The 20,972-nt window shown below is 41.4% G+C and overlaps 1 pseudogene across 1 annotated transcript; it reads left to right on the top strand.

Annotated features, from left to right (window-relative positions):
- The first annotated feature begins 18,361 nt into the window (after nt 1-18,361).
- Nucleotides 18,362-18,787, top strand: LOC308590400 (protein S100-A6 pseudogene; annotated as a pseudogene). The gene has a single exon. The product of its transcript is annotated as a protein S100-A6 pseudogene (transcript).
- Nucleotides 18,788-20,972: the final 2,185 nt, after the last annotated feature.

Below are 20,972 nucleotides of genomic sequence, written 5' to 3'. Positions count from 1 at the left end.
GACTTTCAGAAGACATCTGAAGATGTTCAGGGAAGTTTTTAATGCTTGATGTTGTATTATGTTTCAGTTTGTTGGAAAACACACAGAGTGGCTGGGGGAACCCAGTCAGATGGGTGGCATAAAATAATAATAATAATAATAATAATAATAATAATAATAATAATAATCTTCCTAACTTCCCATTTCCTCTTCCTCTTCAGGTAGTCTATTATCTTTTATGCTGTATTGTAAAACATAACAAGAACACCATCCAACCATCTCATTCTCTGTCGTCCCCTTCTCCTTGTGGGAAAGATGGAGGGCACAAGGAGAAGGGGACGACAGAGAATGAGATGGTTGGATGGTGTTCTTGAAGCTACCAGCATGAGTTTGATCAAACTGCGGCAGGCAGTGGAGGACAGAAGTGCCTGGCGTGCTCTGGTCCATGGGGTCACGAAGAGTCGGACACGACTAAACGACTAAACAACAACAAAACATAACAATTTAACAGAGCTTATTTGAAAAGATACTACATTTGCACACTCAAAAACATTACACTGGCAAAATGGACAAATCCTCTTTGAATATAAGTTTAAACACCTCCACTCATTTCTTTATGACAGAAATGTAAGCTGAAATAAAATAAGTTAGAGGCCATTTCCGGATCTCTGACATCAGTTCTTCCAGTCCTTTCCACCACATGTAGTTCCCACCATGTTACTAACACAAGAGGAAAAGGGGGAATTGGCAAGGAGCAGGGAAGCTTGTGTAGGGAGTGCACCAGATGTACCAGAATTTATCAAGGTACGGTATTTCATTTCACTTATACCATGTCTTTCCTCCAATGAGCACAAGGCACAATGGAATTCATTACATACATTGGTGCATTTGGAATTCCAGGCGTTACCAATGCAAAATGAAAGCCAGGAATGATGGAGGAGTGGCAACCATGTGACAAACATCAAATAAGCCCAACTGCAGAGTTGAAACGGGTAAGTAAAAATCAGGTCAGGCATCTGTGGCCAACCTCCCACTGAACCTTGCATTCAGGAGTCAGAAATCCTTGTCAATCTACTGCAAATTACCCAAAGCCATGGCCAGCACTCACTTCTGGAGGCCTATGGGGAAGAGGGGTGGGTTGGGCCTCTCCCATCTGATGCGCACAGAGGTGGCCACATCCTGACACAATTTAACTAGCTGTAAATCAGGAAACTCGGTGTCCTTCCAAGATTAGGGCATTTGATCTCTTCTCCTGCTGATAAGTAGTTGGTAGTTTGAGTCAAGCTGGAGCTAATTAAGGCTTTCTCCGAGACTTTCCAGGGCTTTCTCTAAAACTTTTAGCTTAAACTTTTGTGATTATAATAATTAAGAAAAGATACCGAGTGAAAAAATACTAGAACTGGTAAAAGCTAATAAAAAGCTGATAATACTAATAAAAACTAATAAAAACCGCACAACTGACACGGAGCTCAAACTGATGCTTCCTCTAGTGACGCCATCTTGGGATCTCCCCTTGATTTGTTTTTGATGTTTGTATGTGATGCCAATAAAAGGTTTGATGGTGATGAATTTAACTAGCCAGCCCCCCAATGCTAAAATGAGTTGATGAGCCTGTTGACACTGTTGCTTCTTCTTCTTCATCTTCTTCTTCGTCTTCTTCTTCATCATCATCATCATCATCACCATCATCATATTTGTGTGCCATCTTTCCATGGTTCAAACCATGCTCAAGGCAGCTTGCAACATGAAAAGATTTACATCATTACAAATGTAACAAAACATTAAATAAAATGCATCAAAACGTACACAACCAAATTGAACCATTTCCAGATGAATCACAGTAAGATCTTAAACTATTCACCCAAGCTTCCGGTTCCCCATCCTGTCAGTGTAAGACACTTTTCAGTACAGGTATTCTAGGAGTTAGGAGAGGAGAGGAACAGGCATAAGGGAACAGACAAGCTGATATACTCAGTTAAACGTCTATGTTGAGGAGAGATGGGAAGTCCAGTTTGGGAAGGAAAGCACTTTCATGCATTTTAAAACCCCATGCCTTAAGCACATTTCAGTTTAAGTGTGGACTGCTGGGCATAGCTGAGTGGGGATTTAATTTTAATCACCCTCACCATCGCTGCAATGATTTAGTCTTGGAATACCAACCTGACTGGATCCCCAGGTATGATAACATTTATTATTTGGCACTGCTGTATAGGGAGGTAGGGAACGCAGGTAAATCTCTCAGCCCAGAGGGCTCTGCTCTGACTTCCTGCCCTATCCGATCGAAAACATTAGGTACTGAACTTGGAGACAGACTCAGATTTCAGGGAAGCCTAGTTGACCAAGCATAAACTAACTCAGGCAGCATTTGAGTGAGTCACGTACCTCTACATTCTGAAGTGCGCAATGCACCATAGCCTGCTTGGGAAGACGGCAGAACTTCTCAAAGTTAGTAATGACACCCCAACTCAAAATTAGCCTGTTCATAAGTTAGATCAAATAGTTTTGTAGTTCTCTAACGTATAACAAACCCTAACTTTGATCCAGTGAATCTTTAATATTTTCACAATTTAATTTAGGGTTGTTGTTTGGTTTTTTGGTTTTTTTTTGCAGCTGTGCAAGTCTTGCATTGCTAAAAAGCAACATTTTTTGCACATCCTCAGGTGCTGCTTTCTGTAACCCTTAACTTTCCCATCTGCAGTGCCCATGCGTGGAATGATTTTACTGTAACCCTTTCATTGCTCTTTGCCAAAGGGACCAGTCATTTAAAAATGCTTTGATCTGCATCTCCTGTTCTTCTGCTTGCACCTCAGCTGCTGCCTCTGCCTGCACTGCCTCGACGTCACTTGACTGTAGCAATCAAAGCACTTGTGAAAATAGCCAGTCGCTGCATGACTGTAATGTACAGGGGTTGGAATACAATGTCATGTTACTCACCATGTTCCCAAGCCGGAATTGATATTGCACATGCACAAAAATTCGACGAGGTAGAGTTTGGTCAGGTCAGGATAAGGATTTGTGGCTGAGGTTCCTCAACCTGCCTTCAAATATTGAGTATTCTGCACAACTTGGTACCTTCTAAAATGTGTATTTATTCCCACCTGACCAGCAAAAGCTGGACATGGGCAGCCAGACTGGTGATAAACTATGTTTGACTTACCAGATTCTTTGGTTTTGTTAGATCATTGTTACATCACTGGTAAGAGTTATGAAAAACTATTAGGGTATTTACATAGTACCTACAATGTGCATGGCGCTTTACAAAGCACAAGAAGAGAAGTCCCTGCCCTGAGGAGCTTACAGTGAGGCATTCAACATGAGAGTGACAACATAGGAAGCAGGGATCAACAGAAGAAGAATATGTATTCATTGTTGTTACAGGAGCTTTGGCTTACAGCACATGGCTTAAACATTTTTACTCAGAACTGCGTCACAGTTAAGTAGGACTTATTATTTAACTGGAGTATTCAAGATTGCATCCTTAGTTACAGTGAGGTGCAGGGAGCTAAGAGGTTATGTATGCCAAAGGCTTCACAGAAAATGTTCATCAGCCTGAAACAAAAAACCAGCTATTCTTTGCACTGGGGTAGAGAAGACAGGTTTGATAGGGGGCTACTGTGACAAAATCATGACAGTTCTTTGTATAATGCATACTTGGTTTATATTTAAATCCGGTTATACCGATGAAGCTTTAAGTGTCATTTATATTTCTAATGATCAAGCGCACGTTAACAATGTTTTAAGCTAGAAAGTCACATTCTCTTAACCTTGCGTAAATAGTGTATAAAGAAAGATAAGTGGAACAAATTTAAACAAATTGTGAACTTCAACCTGGTGTTTTATATTGCAAACAGTGCTCTTTGAAGAGAAGAAATGAAAAAGGCAGAATGACCATTTTCCCTTTCACTGAAATTCCTAATATATTGTTCTAGGATAACATGAAATGTAAGCCAGGGGTGGGTGGGTGTCTGATGATTACAATGACAGTGCCACGTGAATGCATTTGGCTAAAATCTGCATTAAATTGTACACCCTTTCCCAATCCTATCAAGGATTTGAAAACCCTAATAAACAGTGATGTTTGCCCCTACACTGCTAGGCCCTACCTTGCCCAGGGCCAGCAAGGCGAAGCCCATTCACTGGCAAAGGAGTGAGAAAAGCCTGAGAGGCAAAGCACACTTCAAAGACCCACAATAGTGATACTTCTCTTGGATCTACCGTAAGTGTATTTAGGGATCCTCAAGGGTTCTGTGACTCCTTTTTTATATACTTTGTACTTTGTTCGTGTGATGAATACAGTTAATTGAAAGGCTTTTCTTGCTCTTGAAAAAGTAAAGGGGGTATACTTTTTTCTTCATAAAGATCGGAGCAAAATTCCAATTTGGCACCGTTCTGTTCATTGCAACATTCTAGGAACGTGGTGACCCCATTGCCCCAAGTCTTGAAGACATTTACTTGCAAGCGGATCCAACTCTTAACTTCTAGAAAAGGCTTTAGTGTTCACTTTGAACCAAGATGTCATCTCTAAATACTGCTATTTTTTTTCAGTTGGGAAGAGATTTGATTGGCATTCACTTTTTAGCTAGGAAATGAAATTTAGTAGTAATAAATAATACTAGTAGTAAATTTTAATAGTAAAAGGGTGCTCTTTCATTTTTAGCACTGGGGCTGGAAGAAGGGATTAGATACAAGTCCAACATGGGTTCTGTTAAAATCAATGGCCCATCTAACATCAATTCCATTGGGGAGAATCTTTCGAATCTGGACAGAATTACTTATATGATACTGTCACTTAAAAAGGAAAAAGGTATAGGACCCCTGACCGTTAGGTCCAGTCGCGGACGACTCTGGGGTTGCAGCGCTCATCTCGCTTTACTTGCCGAGAGAGCCGACGTTTGTCCGCAGACAGAAGCATGACTAAGCCACTTCTGGTGAAACCAGAACAGCGCACAGAAATGCCGTTTATCTTCCAGCCGGAGTGGTACCTATTTATCTACTTGCACTTTGACATGCTTTTGAACTGCTAGATTGGCAGGAGCAGGGACCGAGCAACGGGAGCTCACCCCGCCGCGGGGATTCGAACCGCCAACCTTCCTATCGGCAAGCCCTAGGCTCTGTGGTTTAGACCACAGCGCCACCCACGTCCCTGTCACTTACAATCATATTAACAAAAATTTCAGTCTTCTGTTGTTATTGTTCAAGATGGTCTTTGATTCAGTCCCCCAGGCATCTAGCTAAAAAGGGGATCTGATGGTGAAATTGCACTTTATGCATTTGTTACTGTGATGGGATGATGAGCTGCTTGTGCGTAAAATCGTAGTCCCTCAGAGTTTGCTCAAGTCCACAAACCTCTGTCTGTGACAGAGCCCCTCAGACATGGCTCCTCTAGTCACTCGCAGATTCCGACAGTGGCTGCTTTCGGAATCGCTTCCAACATAAAAGCTCCTTAACGGAAACACGTCTTCTGGACTCACGGCGTGACAGTTTCCGGCGAGGAGTGGGTCTCCCTATGGGAGGTCCAGAAACCTCCCCACTGTTCTCGCTGGACGTGTCCCTGAGCCCTCCCTCTTGCTCGCTTTCCCTCAGAGACCCACCTCTCCCCCTGCTGGTTCCTGCTTCCGCTGCTGGGTCTCTCCCAACCTTCGTGAGCCCTTCCACCACCTGTCCCTCTGATGGCAGTTCCCTGACAGTTACTTTCACTAAAAGCATCCACAGGGCCCCTGTCTGGATCAGTGCAACAGAACTGGGAGAGGAATGTTTAATCCCCACCTCAAACCAATTCTCCAACTTCCCTCCCCGTTGCCACTGCTATTAGCTACAGAGGAGGTGCTGTAGCAGCTTCAGGGAGTCAGGGAAGTCAGAATTGAGAGGGCTACAGCTCCCTTACCTGAGAGTCATGAGTGATCAAATTTGAAGAATTCCTCTGCACTGCTTTTAATTAAAATATAGTAAGAAGATATACCACGTTATGTGAACTTTGACCCTCAGGCAGCAGTGCTATAAAATATTACTACTGCAACTGAGCAGACACTACTAGGCTAAATGGACCCTTGGTCTGATTCTGACCAGCTCTGATGCCATCAGTATAGTTTTGAACTTAAGGGTGGGGGTTTTTTGCTCAAATGTGTATCATGTTACATTTATTTATGCTGAACAGTAGTTGCCATTTTGTTGCCCGCTCCTGCGAAGCTTACTCAAGTGTCTTAGGTGAAAGACACAAGCTTTTTGAAAGTCCAAGTATACAGTTTCTACCAGAACACCCCTGTCCGTTGTTGACATCCTTGTTGACACTCTCAAAGAAGGTTAGTGAAACAGAGCTTTCCTTTGTCAAAGCTGTGCTGATTCTTCTTGAGTAAGGCTCCTCATGCTTGATCATTTTAGAGTTTAATGATGCTTTTCATCCTAGAACTTCTTCTCATGTCACCTCCACTTGACTGAGTTCTTCACACTTGCTCCTTTGAAAAGTTGGTTCAGGCGTGGATATCTCTCCTGCATCTTTCTCAGTGAGGACAGCCATACAAACACAAATCATTCAGCACCTCTGAAAGCTCCATTTCCTCCTTTTATCGCAGCTTTCATTTCATCAGCTATTGGAAACACAGTATTTGGGACCATATTTAAGATAATATTTAAGTTTTTTTATTGTTGAGCTTTAATGTTCTAGCAATATGCTCCTAAACTGACATTTGCTTTGCCAGATTTTGTTATCCTTTGGGCAAAACTTCTTAGGTTTTTTTAAAACCATATCATAGAATCATAGAGTTGGAAGAGACCACAAGGGCCATCGAGTCCAACCCCCTGCCAAGCAGGAAACACCATCAGAGCACTCCTGACAGATGGTTGTCAAGCCTCTGCTTAAAGACCTCCAAAGTAGGAGACTCCACCACACTCCTTGGAAGCAAATTCCACTGTCGAACAGCTCTTACTGTCAGGAAGTTCTTCCTAATGTTTAGGTGGAATCTTCTTTCTTGTAGTTTGGATCCATTGCTCCGTGTCCGCTTCACTGGAGCAGCAGAAAACAACCTTTCTCCCTCCTCTATATGACATCCTTTTATATATTTGAACATGGCTATCATATCACCCCTTAACCTCCTCTTCTCCAGGCTAAACATGCCCAGCTCCCTTAGCCGTTCCTCATAAGGCATCGTTTCCAGGCCTTTGACCATTTTGGTTGCCCTCCTCTGGACACGTTCCAGTTTGTCAGTGTCCTTCTTGAATTGTGGTGCCCAGAACTGGACACAGTACTCCAGGTGAGGTCTGACCAGAGCAGAATACAGTGGCACTATTACTTTTCTTGATCTAGATGCTATACTCCTATTGATGCAGCCCAGAATTGCATTGGCTTTTTTAGCTGCCGCGTCACACTGTTGGCTCATATCAAGTTTGTGGTCAACCAAGACTCCTAGATCCTTTTCACATGTACTGCTCTCAAGCCAGGTGTCCCCCATCTTGTATTTGTGCCTCTCATTTTTTTGGCCCAAGTGCAATACTTTACATTTCTCCCTGTTAAAGTTCATCTTGTTTGTTTTGGCCCAGTTCTCTAATCTGTCAAGGTCATTTTGAAGTGTGATCCTGTCCTCTGGGGTGTTAGCCACCCCTCCCAGTTTGGTGTCATCTGCAAATTTGTTCAGGATGCCCTTGAGTCCATCATCCAAGTCATTGATAAAGATGTTGAATAAGACCGGGCCCAAGACAGAACCCTGTGGCACCCCACTAGTCACTCTTCTCCAGGATGAAGAGGAACCATTGATGAGCACCCTTTGGGTTCGGTCAGTCAGCCAGTTACAAATCCACTGAGTGGTAGCATAGTCAAGACCGCATTTTACCAGCTTCTTTACAAGAATATCATGGGGCACCTTGTCAAATGCCTTGTAGGCTACATCCACTGCGTTCCCTTCATCTACCAGGCTTGTAATTCTGTCAAAAAACAAGATCAGGTTAGTCTGACATGACTTATTTTTCAGAAATCCATGCTGACTATTGGTGATCACAGCATTCCTTTCTAGGTGCTCACAGACTGTTTGCTTAATGATCTGCTCCAGAATCTTCCCTGGTATTGATGTCAGACTGACTGGGCGATAATTATTTGGGTCCTCTCTTTCCCCCTTTGTGAAAATAGGGACAACATTTGCCCTCCTCCAGTCTGCCGGGACTTCGCCTGTTCTCCAGGAATTCTCAAAGATGACTGCCAGTGGTTCTGAGATCACATCTGCCAGTTCTTTTAATACTCTTGGATGCAGTTCATCTGGCCCTGGAGACTTGAATACATCTAAACTAGCCAAGTATTCTTGTACTATCTCCTTAGTTATTCTGGGCTGTGTTTCCTCTGCTGAATCATTTGCTCCAAATTCTTCAGGTCGGGCATTGTTTTCTTTATCGGAGAAGACTGAGGCAAAGAAGGCATTGAGGAGTTCAGCCCTTTCTGTGTCCCCTGTTTGCATTTCACTATCTTCTCCTCTGAGTGACCCCACTGTTTCTTTGTTCTTCCTTTTGCTACGGACATACCCATAAAAGCCTTTTTTGTTGCTTTTAACCTCTCTAGCAAGCCTGAGTTCATTCTGTGCTTTAGCTTTTCTGACTTTGTGTCTACATGTGCTGGCTATTTGTTTGAATTCCTCTTTGGTGGTTTCCCACCTTTTCCATTTTTTGTACACATCCTTTTTTAATCTTAACTCAGTTAAAAGTTCTTTAGATAGCCACCCTGGCTTCTTTAGGCACCTTCCATGTTTCCGTCTCATTGGTATTGCCTGAAGTTGTGCTTTTACTATCTCCCTCTTAACAAACTCCCAGCCATCATGAACTCCCTTTCCTTTTAGTATTACTGTCCATGGGATCTCACCCAGCACTTCCCTAAGTTTTATGAAGTCGGCTTTCTTAAAGTCAAGAAATTGAGTCCTAGTATGCTTGGCTGCTCCTTTCCGCTGTATAGTAAACTTCAGAAGAGCATGATCACTCGCACCTAATGATCCTTCCACTTCTACCCCACTAACCAGGTCATCAACATTGGTTAGGGCCAGATCTAAAATGGCTGTTCCTCTTGTTTGCTTCTTCCACTTTCTGGACAATGAAGTTGTCTGCAAGGCCAGTGAGGAATCTGTTTGACCTTATGCTCTTGGCTGAGTTTGACATCCAACAAATATCCAGGTAATTGAAGTCCCCCATTACTACTATCTCCCTTCCTTTTGCATGCTTGGCCATCTGTTCTAGGGAGGCATCATCTATGTCCTCCGTTTGGCTTGGGGATCTATAGTAAACTCCCACAATGAGGTCTCTGTTATTCTTCTCTCCCTTAATTTTGACCCAAATGCTCTCACTTTGGCTTTGAGGTTCTAAATCTTGGATCTCTTCACAGGTATACACATCCCTGACATATAACGCCACTCCTCCTCCTTTCTTGTCTGACCTGTTTCTCTGAAATAGATTGTATCCCTCCATTATTACATTCCAATCGTGGGACTTATCCCACCAGGTTTCAGTGATGCCTATTATGTCATATTTAGTTTGCTGTACCAAGAGCTCAAGTTCATCTTGTTTATTTCCCATGCTTTGCGCATTAGTGTACAGACATTGAAGTCCATTAATCGTTCCCCTGTGTCTCTTATTTAAGGATTTTTTCCTCCCACCACTAGGTCTGCGTGCTGTTTGCTCCATTTGGTCTATGACATTTGGATGATCATCTTCATCAATTGATAGACTCCTACCTTCAGGAGCACTGTCTCCCTCAGTGAGGGAGCTCATCCACCAGGCTGGCATTCTCTTGGTAGGCTAACTCATTCACACATCGCCCCAAAAAAGAGGACAGTAGAGGACACAACTTTGCACAACACTGTCTATGCATGTAGCTTAGAAGCACAGGAATATTTTCTGTCATTTAAATAAAATATACATCACTGCTGACCATCGTGGGGAAGACTGTCAGTAGGTGGTCTGTGTGCCTGCTGCATTTGCTTCCCAAGTGCTAACTTCCTCATAAATTTTTAGGCACCAGGCAAAAACATCAATCTTGAACCAGGTTGTTGGCTGATTAATATTATACAGCCTTTTAAATGTGTTTGTGGTAGGGGGGGGTTGTTTTGTTGGTTCTGTTATAATTATATATTTGTGCTTCTATCTTGTATTTTTATCTTGTGCACTGCGCTGAATATCTTTTGATGAAAGTCGATATATAAATCGAATAAATAAAAATAAAACAAATAACTGTTGATGGACAGTTATTTGATCTTTACTTATTTCTTTGTTACCTTTAAAGGTAAAGGTAAAGGGACCCCTGACCATTAGGTCCAGTCGTGACCGACTCTGGGGTTGCGGCGCTCATCTCACTTTGTTGGCCGAGGGAGCCGGCATACAGCTTCCGGGTCATGTGGCCAGCATGACTAAGCCACTTCTGGAGAACCAGAGCAGCGTACGGAAACACCGTTTACCTTCCCGCCAGAGCAGTACTTATTTATCTACTTGCACTTTGTTGTGCTTTAGAACTGCTAGGTTGGCAGGAGCAGGGACTGAGCAACGGGAGCTCACCCTGTCACGGGGATTCGAACCGCCGACCTTCTGATCAGCAAGTCCTAGGCTCTGTGGTTTAACCCACAGCGCCACCCGTGTCCCTTTCGTTACCTTTACATGCCACCTTTTCATCCGATGAGCTCGTGGTGGAATGCATGGTTCCCCTCTCTCCATTTTATCTTCACAACAACCCTGTGAGGTAGGTTAGGCTAAGAGACAGAGACTGGCCCAAGGACACCCAAGGTCAGACTGGGCTAGGGCAGGCCTTCAAGCACATTTCCCCACAATCCGCCCACCCATGTGCTTATACACAGGATGGTGGCAGAAATCTACAAAAGGGTTCAAACCACAGGATCAATGAGCACCTCAGGCTCCTAATCTGTGGGCTACATCCTAGCTGAGCTTCCATTGTTGTCATTTAAAATAATTTCCAAGAATTTTGGAGAGAATTGATCCTTTTGACTCTCCCTTTATACTTTTCTAAAACGACTTCTCGTTTTTTAAAAAAGTTCTTTTCCATTGACATCAACTGTGACTCTGCTGGGCTTTTGCATATATGTTGAATCTGATAGCATTATGGACAGTGCTTCTAATCAGTTTGACAACACTTCACATCTCTCATCTGTTCCTTGGTGCTACATAGGATTGAGTCCAGGGTCACCTCCTCTCTGGTTGCTTCTATGGCCAACTCTTCTAAGTGACAATCAATTCGAGAAATTTTGTTGTGCTCCAAGCATGTGTTGATGCAATCTACGTGAGGGTAACCGAAGGTTAAATGGGTGGGCTGTTCTGCCTGAGACGTGGATGTCCTGATGACAAAAAGTGATGCCAAAAGCAGTCCCATAGAAATTGACACTAGAAATTTTTTTGTGTGAAATGGGTCGTTGAATTCTGGGAGCCATTCATCAAGATGTGGTCCTTTAAATCAATTTACCCTGGTTTTGTAAGAGAAACACTTATGTGGAAGCTGTCTTCCACGTGCATAGCTAATATCAATGCAATCTGCATTTGGATGTGCAATGCATCCACATCACAATGCTCATATGTATTCCACTGAATTGGCTTGATAAATCTTTTGATGCAGATAGAAGAACAACATTCCCATTCAAGGCAGTTAGTTTGTGATGCACAACTAGAGCTGGATTTCAGGCCAGTGACCCTAGGATGTTAGTTTTTATGCTGTCTGTTGAAACCCCTTCCCACTCTGTATATAACAACACTGTTGTAATTATGAACTGATTTTTGTATCTTTTGTATGATTTGGGCATCGTATTAGCACCAGGGCTCTACATACACACACAATAGGCAGATAGATAGATAGATAGATAGATAGATAGATAGATAGATAGAGTATGTGTATAGTATGTATGTATGTATGTATGTATGTAGTGAAATGTAGAAAGAGATGACCAGTTTTTCTTGAGTTCAGATTTTCTTGAGTTCAGATTTCAAGCAAGTGAACTTAATCCCAGTGTTCTCACCTTCTCCTTGTGCCAGTCACAATTTCTAATTAGCTTTCCCAATGGAGGAAGAAGATGGATTATATTTTAATATCCAGAGACTAAAATTAGTTTATATTTTAGCAAGTTAGCACTTCTTAGCAGTTGATTTACTCTTGAAGCTGCAAAATCTGCGAGCTTTGCAATTAATCATGCGTTGGTCATTTTCTTTCAAAAAACGTTCATTTTGTCTGTCTGGATCATAATAGGGGAAAACATGTAATTTATGCAGTTTAGAAATTATAGCCTTGTGTTTAACTATGTCATAATATATTTTCTCACCCGTTCATTGTTCTTAACATGATAAAAGAATACAATTTTCCAGATATTCGTTTAATCACCCTCCTTTAAAGAGAACATTCAATGGGTAGCTATAATTTAAGCATTAAAACAATTAGATATTTATAAATATCTAATTATTTTAGTTTTTATGTGTTGTACATTTTAGCGTGTGAACACTACCCTTTTAAAAATGTGTGCATGCATCCATGTTTACAGGTTTAAAACAGTCTTTATCCAGACAAAGAGGCATCATGCTACAGGTGTTAAAAGGCCAATAACGCAATTGCCGAATTTTAAAATCACAGTGAATATGCCGAAAATTTACTTGCTATCCAAGAGTAAATCATGGTTTTTAGCACACTTTAGCCAACCTCTACCAAAATATTAACCTGTAGACTGTTTGACATGCAAGAATAGTATATTAAAATGCTGGCTGCATACTGATCACTCACTATGCTGTGGCAGCAAATCAATTAGGCTACCAATTGTGTTCATTAGAACTCATTTAAATCTCAATTAAAAAGTTAATTAAAAGTAAGAGTGAAGAGGAAATCATGTCTAACATTCATATTAAATCCAAATCACCAAATTTATTTCAAATCCAAATCAACAATCAGGGTTGCCATTTAAAAAAAAAAAAAGAGGGGGGAAAACATGTTAATCCAATATGTTTGCTTTGTAAATGGTTGTCTGAAATTTGCTTTTCTGGGTAGTCTTTGTTGTATTAAAACCCTGCTTTTTTCAGGCAGCAAGTATGAATACTGTCCTAACACACGTTTCTATTGCCCACAAACCTCCACAGCACATTTGGGCTGCAATCCTATATATACACATGTACTTAGGAGTTCAATGGGACTTCCTTCTATGTAGAATTGGGATTGCACTATCAGTTTCTTATCCAGGATCTGACGTGTTCTCCCTTTACTCATGCTATAATTCCATTTCCATTCACCGTAGTGGAGGTAACATATCTATGCATTTGTAAAGCTACTCTGTGTGAATGTTCTTGTGCTCAGGGATCTCCATGCTTGAATTTTTAAGCAAATGTGCACACAGAAATTTAGACGTCCTTTAACGAGTTGACTAACGAATTACGCTGTGAGACTACTACAGATCACTCTGCTGCTTGCTTCTGTCCAACTGGCATGTACTTATTTAGACATATATACTCTGTCCTTTAAAATAATCCCCCCAGGAGCCTTATCTCATTAAAAAATGAACATTTTTTGTAAAACAACAACAGCCCACAATTCAGTATGGGACTAAACATATAAAAACACAGCAGCATAATGACAAATGCAAGAGTTAGCAGAAAATAATTTGATAATTAAAAAGTCTTGAGAAATAAAAATGCCTTAAAGCAGAGAGAATGGGGACTTGGTGGGGGCTTCATACTTGCAGACTTTCAAAGAAAATAGATACAAACATAGTAGAATACTAAGCACAAGCCAATATGTCAAGAACATAAGATGAGCCCTGGCCCAGACCCAAAGGCCTATCTACTTTGGCATCCTTCTTTCCCATAGTGGCCAGGCAGATTCCTATAGGAAGCCCATAAGCAGGAGAAATGGGTACGGCTGGGCGAATCGGACCATTTTGGTTTCACCCAGTTTCTTTGTTCCCCTCCCCATATTTCTTTATATTTCCACGTCAGTATGGATTATTGTTATTGTTATTATTTTAAATGCCCCGTGAAAATTCACCAGCATTTTCGTGTGAATTTCTCTTGATAGACGTATTTGGCATGCAATTTGTGTATGCATTTTTTTAAAACAACTCTCTCTCTCTCTCTCTCTCTCTCTCTCTCTCTCTCTCTCTCCATTTCTATGCACACTTTATCCCCATAGATGCATTTTTGAACATATTACGCAGCTGGAGAACTGCACTGCAAAATTTGGAGAAGGACAGAACCTTTTTTATGTATGCAACAACAGCAGCAAGAATACTCATCGCAAAACATTGGAAGACACAAGATTTGCCCACACTGGAAGAATGGCAGACGCAACTGATAGATTACATGGAGTTGGCTGAGATGACTGGCAGAATCCGAGACCTGGGAGAAGAGGCGGCGGAAGAGGACTGGAAAAAGTTTAAAGACTATTTACAAAAATATTATAAGTTGTATGAGTGTTAAGAAAGTGCATGAAAGGAAATAACATGGCATCAGTAATTTGGACGAGAAATATATGAGAATAAGAGGAATGATAAAGATGAAATTTGAAGTAATGTTATATCTAAATTAAGCAGTTAAGCATTTGATAAAAATACTTAAAATTTGAGGCATAATATATGAGAATCAGAAAATAAGAATTGAAATAAGGTAATAAATTGCTGTTTACAACTTTTTTATGGAGAACGCAGGAAAGGGAGATGTGAGGAAGTCCAGATAGTCATGAAAAAACAAATGTATGAACGGTTGTGATCTTTTTTATCCTATGTTTCTGTTTCTGTTTTCTTATGTCTTCTTTGTTTGTTACTTTTTGGTGATGGTGTTTTATATGTCTGATGATTTTCTTTTGTTAAAAATTTGTAATAAAAATATTTTTTAAAAAACCAACAAAATTTGGAGAAGTGCAACTTTCGAAAGATGGCTGCGCTTTGGTTCACGCATTGTTTCAAAAAGTGCAAGTGGGCGAGCTTAACCTTTAAACACAACGTGAATTGAATTTATCCCCCATCCCTACAAGAGGGAGAAAGCCCTTTCCTCCTGTTGCTTCCCCCAAACTGATAAACTGCCTCTACTCCTAGGAGGTTGTATAGAGCCGTTATGCCTGGTAGCCATATCCACCATGAATCAATCTAATTCTCTTTTAAAGACATCTAAAATGGTGGCTGTCCCCATCTCTTGGCCAAGGCATCTAAAATGTTTGTTGTCCCCACCTCTTCTGCCAGCAAATGCCACAAGTAAGCTTTGTACTGCTGTGTTGCCGAGTGGTGCAAATCTGTCCAACTCCAATTACTTGTGGGAATTCATTTCCCACCAGTTTGTACCCAGTTTCTCCCCTCTCTCCTTTATGTGCACCCTTATTTAGACGTCATTGGCATCTGTTCAGCCCAGTTAGGAATTTAAAAGAGCCAGGCAGCCCAAGCTCTGATCTGCAGCAATCCTGGGTGGTTATTACGTCTCTTTGCAGCTTGCTGTGTGATGCAAATGACAGCAGAATTATGATATAGTAAGGACGATATATCTGTTCCCATTTATAAGCTCTTTTTATGTGTTGAAGAACTCGGGGCTTCCTTTCTCTTTGTTTCCTCAAGGCCCAATAAAAGAGGCCCCCGAGGTGGCTGTGAGACTCTCCCTGACAAGGCACAGAAAGCATCCGACTAATTTTATATGCAGTTCTTGGCACTGAGGTCTGGGCAGAGGTGGGTTGGGTCCACCCATACTTCAGTCTCATTAATCATTTGGCGCTCTCCCTCTCTCTACACCCCCCCTTTTCACCACCGCTCCCACCCCCACCCCACCCCTTGCAGCATCTTCTGGAGGAACCCTTCTCTTTATTCATTCAGACAACCCTTTGGATTAAACAGAGCCAGCTAAATGTCAAACCAAATCTGAGTCTTGATGCAGATAATCATTTCAATAATATTTCTCCATTTGTGCCCAAACACCCAGGGAATAAAGCTTTTCTGCTGTCAGGTAGTGTAAGACTGCAGTTGGTGTAAATGCTTGACATTGAGCCAGATGGCTTAGCCGTGCTTCAAACATATGTTCAACAAGCAGGCTTGCACACATTGGAATTTTATTATTTTGAACTGGTGAGGCATGCATATTTATTTACTTGACCCTTTCCGGTGTCACTTTGGTTTTAAAACAATCAGTTATAAAGCTCCCCCAAGCAGCAGGGTAGGCCTGGCTTATAAGCCCCTGTCAGCTTTGCAGTGCATTCTGCAGGAAAAGCATTTCCCTTTTAAGGCTTCCATTTATCTATTTTAAGAAAAGGGGGAAGTCCAGACTTTTTCTTCTTTTTAATATTTCCCTAGTGCTTGCAGTACACACACGCGCCTATTCAAAACAAAGCAAAACCAAGAATTCTACTTCTTAAATACATAAAGCTTATTAATTTAATCCCGATCCTTTCACCTCACACTTTTCTCTTCTGTTAACTTTAACATCCATGGCTGGATTCCAAAGGTCTGTTTCTGCACATGAAAAATGACTTTTCCTCACAAGAGAGCATAATGCAGGATGCCCTCAGAGACTCAGTTGTATGTGTGGAGCATATAGCTTGGGCAAATGATGTAGAACAGCCCAAATTGCATTCATACACAAACACACAATTTATTGTATTCTTGGGGCACAAGGCCTGTCACAAGATCATTGCTTTTCTGATCCAGACATTTGGTTGTGTCACTTGCTGATCCTCTGCCAAACAGCTGAGAGGAACTTGCATGAGATATCAAGTCTACACAGCTGCATTTCCCCTGAATTCGTGCATTTTCCCAAAAAATCTGGATATTTTAGGAACACACACACATCAAAATTAAGACCTGAAGATACAACATGCACATATGATAGGCATAGGCCAGTGTTCCCCAACCTTGGGCCTCCAGCTGTTTTTGGACTACAACTCCCATCATCCCTCGCTAGCAAGACCAGTGGTCAAGGATGATGGGAATTGTAGTCCAAAAACAGCTGGAGGCCCAAGGTTGGGGAACACTGGCATAGGCAAACTCAACCCTCCAGATGTTTTGGGACTACAACTCCCATCATCCCTGACCACTGGTCCTGTTAGCTAGGGATGATGGGAGTTGTAGTCCCAAAAAACATCTGGAGGGCCAAGTTTGCCTAGGCCTGACATAAGATCTAAAACAGAATGAAATCAAGAACGGGATAAAAACAAAAACAAATCCAGAGAAATGCAGTAGGGATTGAGATCAATACAACAAATCTAAAATATACTACCAATAATAATAATTGAAAGGGAAAAGCCTGGGAATCAGCTGTTGGTGAAATGATCACTAGATGAGCCCTAGGGAGTAGGTTCCATAATAAAGGGGCCAACACTGAAAAGGTAGCCACCTGATGAACATTATTTAACAGGGATATTTGGAGGAATACCCAAGAGGAAACAGTCCTTCAGAAAACCTGGCCACAAACTGTTTAGGACTTTAAAGGTTAATACCGGGACTTAAATTTGACCTTGCAAAGCACAGATGGCAAAGCAGTTGCATGATATGATTGATCCAGCCAGTACCTCACAGCAAACTTCTGCTACAAACAGGCCAAACCCTACACCAAAGGACATAAATCTGACATCAGGAATCACAAGAGAGAGAAACCAGTAGGAGAACACTTCAATCTCCCAGGACATTCTATACAAGATCTCAAAGTAGCGGTCTTATTACGAAAGAATTTCAGAAATAGACTGAAAAGAGAAGTTGCTGAATTGCAACTTACTACCAAACTTAAAACCACGAAGAGCCCTGGTCTGAATAGAGACATTGGATTCTTATCTCATTATACATGATAAAGCTATTTTTAGCCATATCACCCCTTGTAAGACCAATTGCAGTCATTAACAGTTGTCAACAGGTTTACTACACCTATCAGCCAATCACCCATTCCCACCACCCTTCTGAGTAATGCCCCTCCCCACCCTCTCACTATATATAAGGGTTTGGTGACTTCTGTTTCAGTGTATCTGAAGAAGTGTGCATGCACACGAAAGCTCATACCAAGAACAAACTTAGTTGGTCTCTTAGGTGCTACTGAAAGCACCTTACACGGCTACCTACCTGTAACTTCTGCTACCCCTGTTTTGGACCATTTTCAAAGACAGTCCCACAGTAAAGCAAACAGAAGTTAGCAGAGTGTAGATAATTGTAGCTCGGCTATCTCTGTCCATATATGGTATTGGGTGATATAAGTTGGTAGAAGGAGGTCTGATCCACTGAGGCATCCGTGCCTGGATCCAAAACACACAGCGTACTAGCCCAATGCTTTAGGAGGAGTGCAACTTCCGCAATGACAGGTCAACCCCCATTCAGCTGAACAGGCAACCAACCACCTGTCTGGACTGAACCTCAGCTTATTGGCGTTCACCCAGTCCATTTGTGTGGCCAGGCACTGATTCAGAGCACCAAGTGCCTCACTTAGATTTGATGAGAGACCATTTTCCCCATCGTTTCCTGCCACTCAGTACTGGACCATCTCGCTTCTGATCTCTCACCATGGCAGCATCTCTTGACCAAGCTATTGGCCTGCTGGTTGTCACCTTCCACAAATACGCCGGCAAGGATAGCGATAAGAACACCCTAAGTAAGAAGGAATTGAAGGAGCTGATCCAGAAGGAGCTCACCATTGGACCGAAACTGCAGGACTCAGAGATACAGGCATTAATAAAAGATCTGGACCACAATAGGGACCAAGTGGTGAACTTCCAGGAATATGTCACTTTCCTGGGTGCCCTGGAAATGATTTACAACGAAGCTTTGAGTTCGTAAATGTACACCCCGGTGGTTTGAGGTTTTGTGGTTCGGGATTATACCTCTGTAGGCAGTTTCATGTCCAATAAAATTTAAGTTTTAAAAGATTTGATGAGGAGAGCTGGAGCTGTGTGTCAGCCAAATATTGGGACCACCTCAGTGTACATCTCCAGATAACCTCTTGCATTGGTTTCATGTAGAGATTCTCCACATAATCCTAAATGATCAAGAAATCCTCCTGCTCATGGAGAACCTCTGGAGAGAGGGAGTGGAGAGCATAACAATTACCCCTTCACTTCCAGCAGAACCGCCTAACTTCTTTTTTTTAAAAAAATATTTATTGCAAATTTTAAACAAAAAATCACCAAACATATACAATACCATCACCAAGAAATAACAATCAGAAGAAAACAGAAAACAAAAGAATAGACATAGAGTAGGGAAAATACAACAAAAACAACTATCCATAAATCATAATTCCATAACTTTTGGACTTCCTCACATCTCCCTTTCCTGCGTTCTCAATAATAAAGTTATAGACAACAATTTATTGCCTTGTTTCGGTTCTTATTTTGTAAATCTCAAATATTATGTCTCAGACTTTAAATATTTTTATCAAATACTTAACTGCTTAATTTAAACATAATATTGCTTCAAATTTCATCTTTTTCTTAAACATCACTTATTCTCATAGTATCTTTCAACTAAATTTGCTGATGCCATGTTGTTTCCTATCGTGCATTTTCTTAACATTCATACAGCTTATAATGTTTTTGTAAGTAGTCCTTAAACTTTTTTCCAGTCCTCTTCCACTGTCTCTTCTCCCAGGTCTCGAATTCTGCCAGTCATTTCAGCCAACTCCATGTAGTCTATCAGTTGCGTCTGCCATTCTTCCAGCGTGGGCAAATCTTGGATCTTCCAATGTTTTGCGATGAGTATTCTTGCTGCTGTTGTTGCATACATAAAAAAAGTTCGATCCTTCTTTAACACCCTCTGGTCAACAATGCCCAAAAGGAAGGCCTCTGGTTTCTTAGGGAAGGTATACTTAAATCCCTTTTTTAACTCATTATAGATCATTTCCCAGAAGGCCTTAACCCTTGGGCACGTCCACCAGAGGTGAAAGAATGTTCCTTCAGTCTCTTTACATTTCCAACACTTATTGTCATGCAAATGATATATTTTTGCAAGCTTGACTGGAGTCATGTACCACCTATATATCATTTTCATAATATTTTCGTTCAAGGCATTACATGCCGTGAACCTCACACCGGTGGTCCATAACCTTTCCCAGTCAGCAAACATAATGTTGTTCCCAATGTCCTGTGCCCATTTTATCATGGCTGATTTAACTGTTTCATCTTCAGTATTCCATTTCAACAGCAAGTTGTACATTTTGGAAAGTACCTTAGTCTTAGGTTCTAACAATTCTGTTTCTAGTTTCGATTTTTCCACCTGGAAACCTGTTTTTTTATCCAAATTAAAAATCTCCCTAATCTGAGCATAATGTAACCAATCTCGCACTTTGTCCTTTAATTTCTCAAAACTCTGCAACCTCCAAGTATCTCCAACTTTTTCTAATATTTCCCAATATTTCGGCCATTTGGCCTCCATATTGAGTCTTTTCCGAGCCTTAGCTTCCATTGGTGACAGCCACCTTGGGGTCTTGTTTTCTAGTAAGTCTTTGTATTTTATCCAGACATTAAATATTGCTTTCCTGACAATATGGTTCTTGAAAGCCTTATGAACTTTTACCTTGTCGTACCACAAATAAGCATGCCCAGAACCGCCTACCTTCAAGCAACAGCAAAGGTGTCAGAAATTTATTTGTTCTTCAAGGCTCAGCCCATAAAAATGGAGCCTACCATGGGCAGAAGGCTGCCGGTACAAGGTGGTACAGCTGGTATGTGCACAGATATCAGAGGGAAACGTGTTGGGTGGGGGTTTGGGTTGAAAGGCCAGACCCACCCCCACCCCCAGTATTAATCAATAAGCTGAGTGATAACCTATGCAAGCATCCTGCAGAAGGGGGAAATATGAATTCCATGAAAGAAATTATTTATTGCTAATAATTCAGCCAGTTTCTAATTTGGACATTACTTCTTATTGACTATTTTATTGCTCATTTAAAATATTTCATCATATAACCATCAATCACACGTATGCTAAATTATTTCCTCTGGAGCAGCATTTCAGCAGAATTAGAATAAAAGGTGCAGATATGGGCTCCTAAATACTGCATTTGTGGAACACGTACCCTATTAACGCACACTTACCAGCGAATCTCCA

This window comes from Podarcis bocagei, assembly GCF_964188305.1.
Source record: "Podarcis bocagei genome assembly, chromosome: 1".
NCBI lineage: Eukaryota > Metazoa > Chordata > Lepidosauria > Squamata > Lacertidae > Podarcis > Podarcis bocagei.
This window is presented reverse-complemented; position numbering and strand designations above follow the sequence as displayed.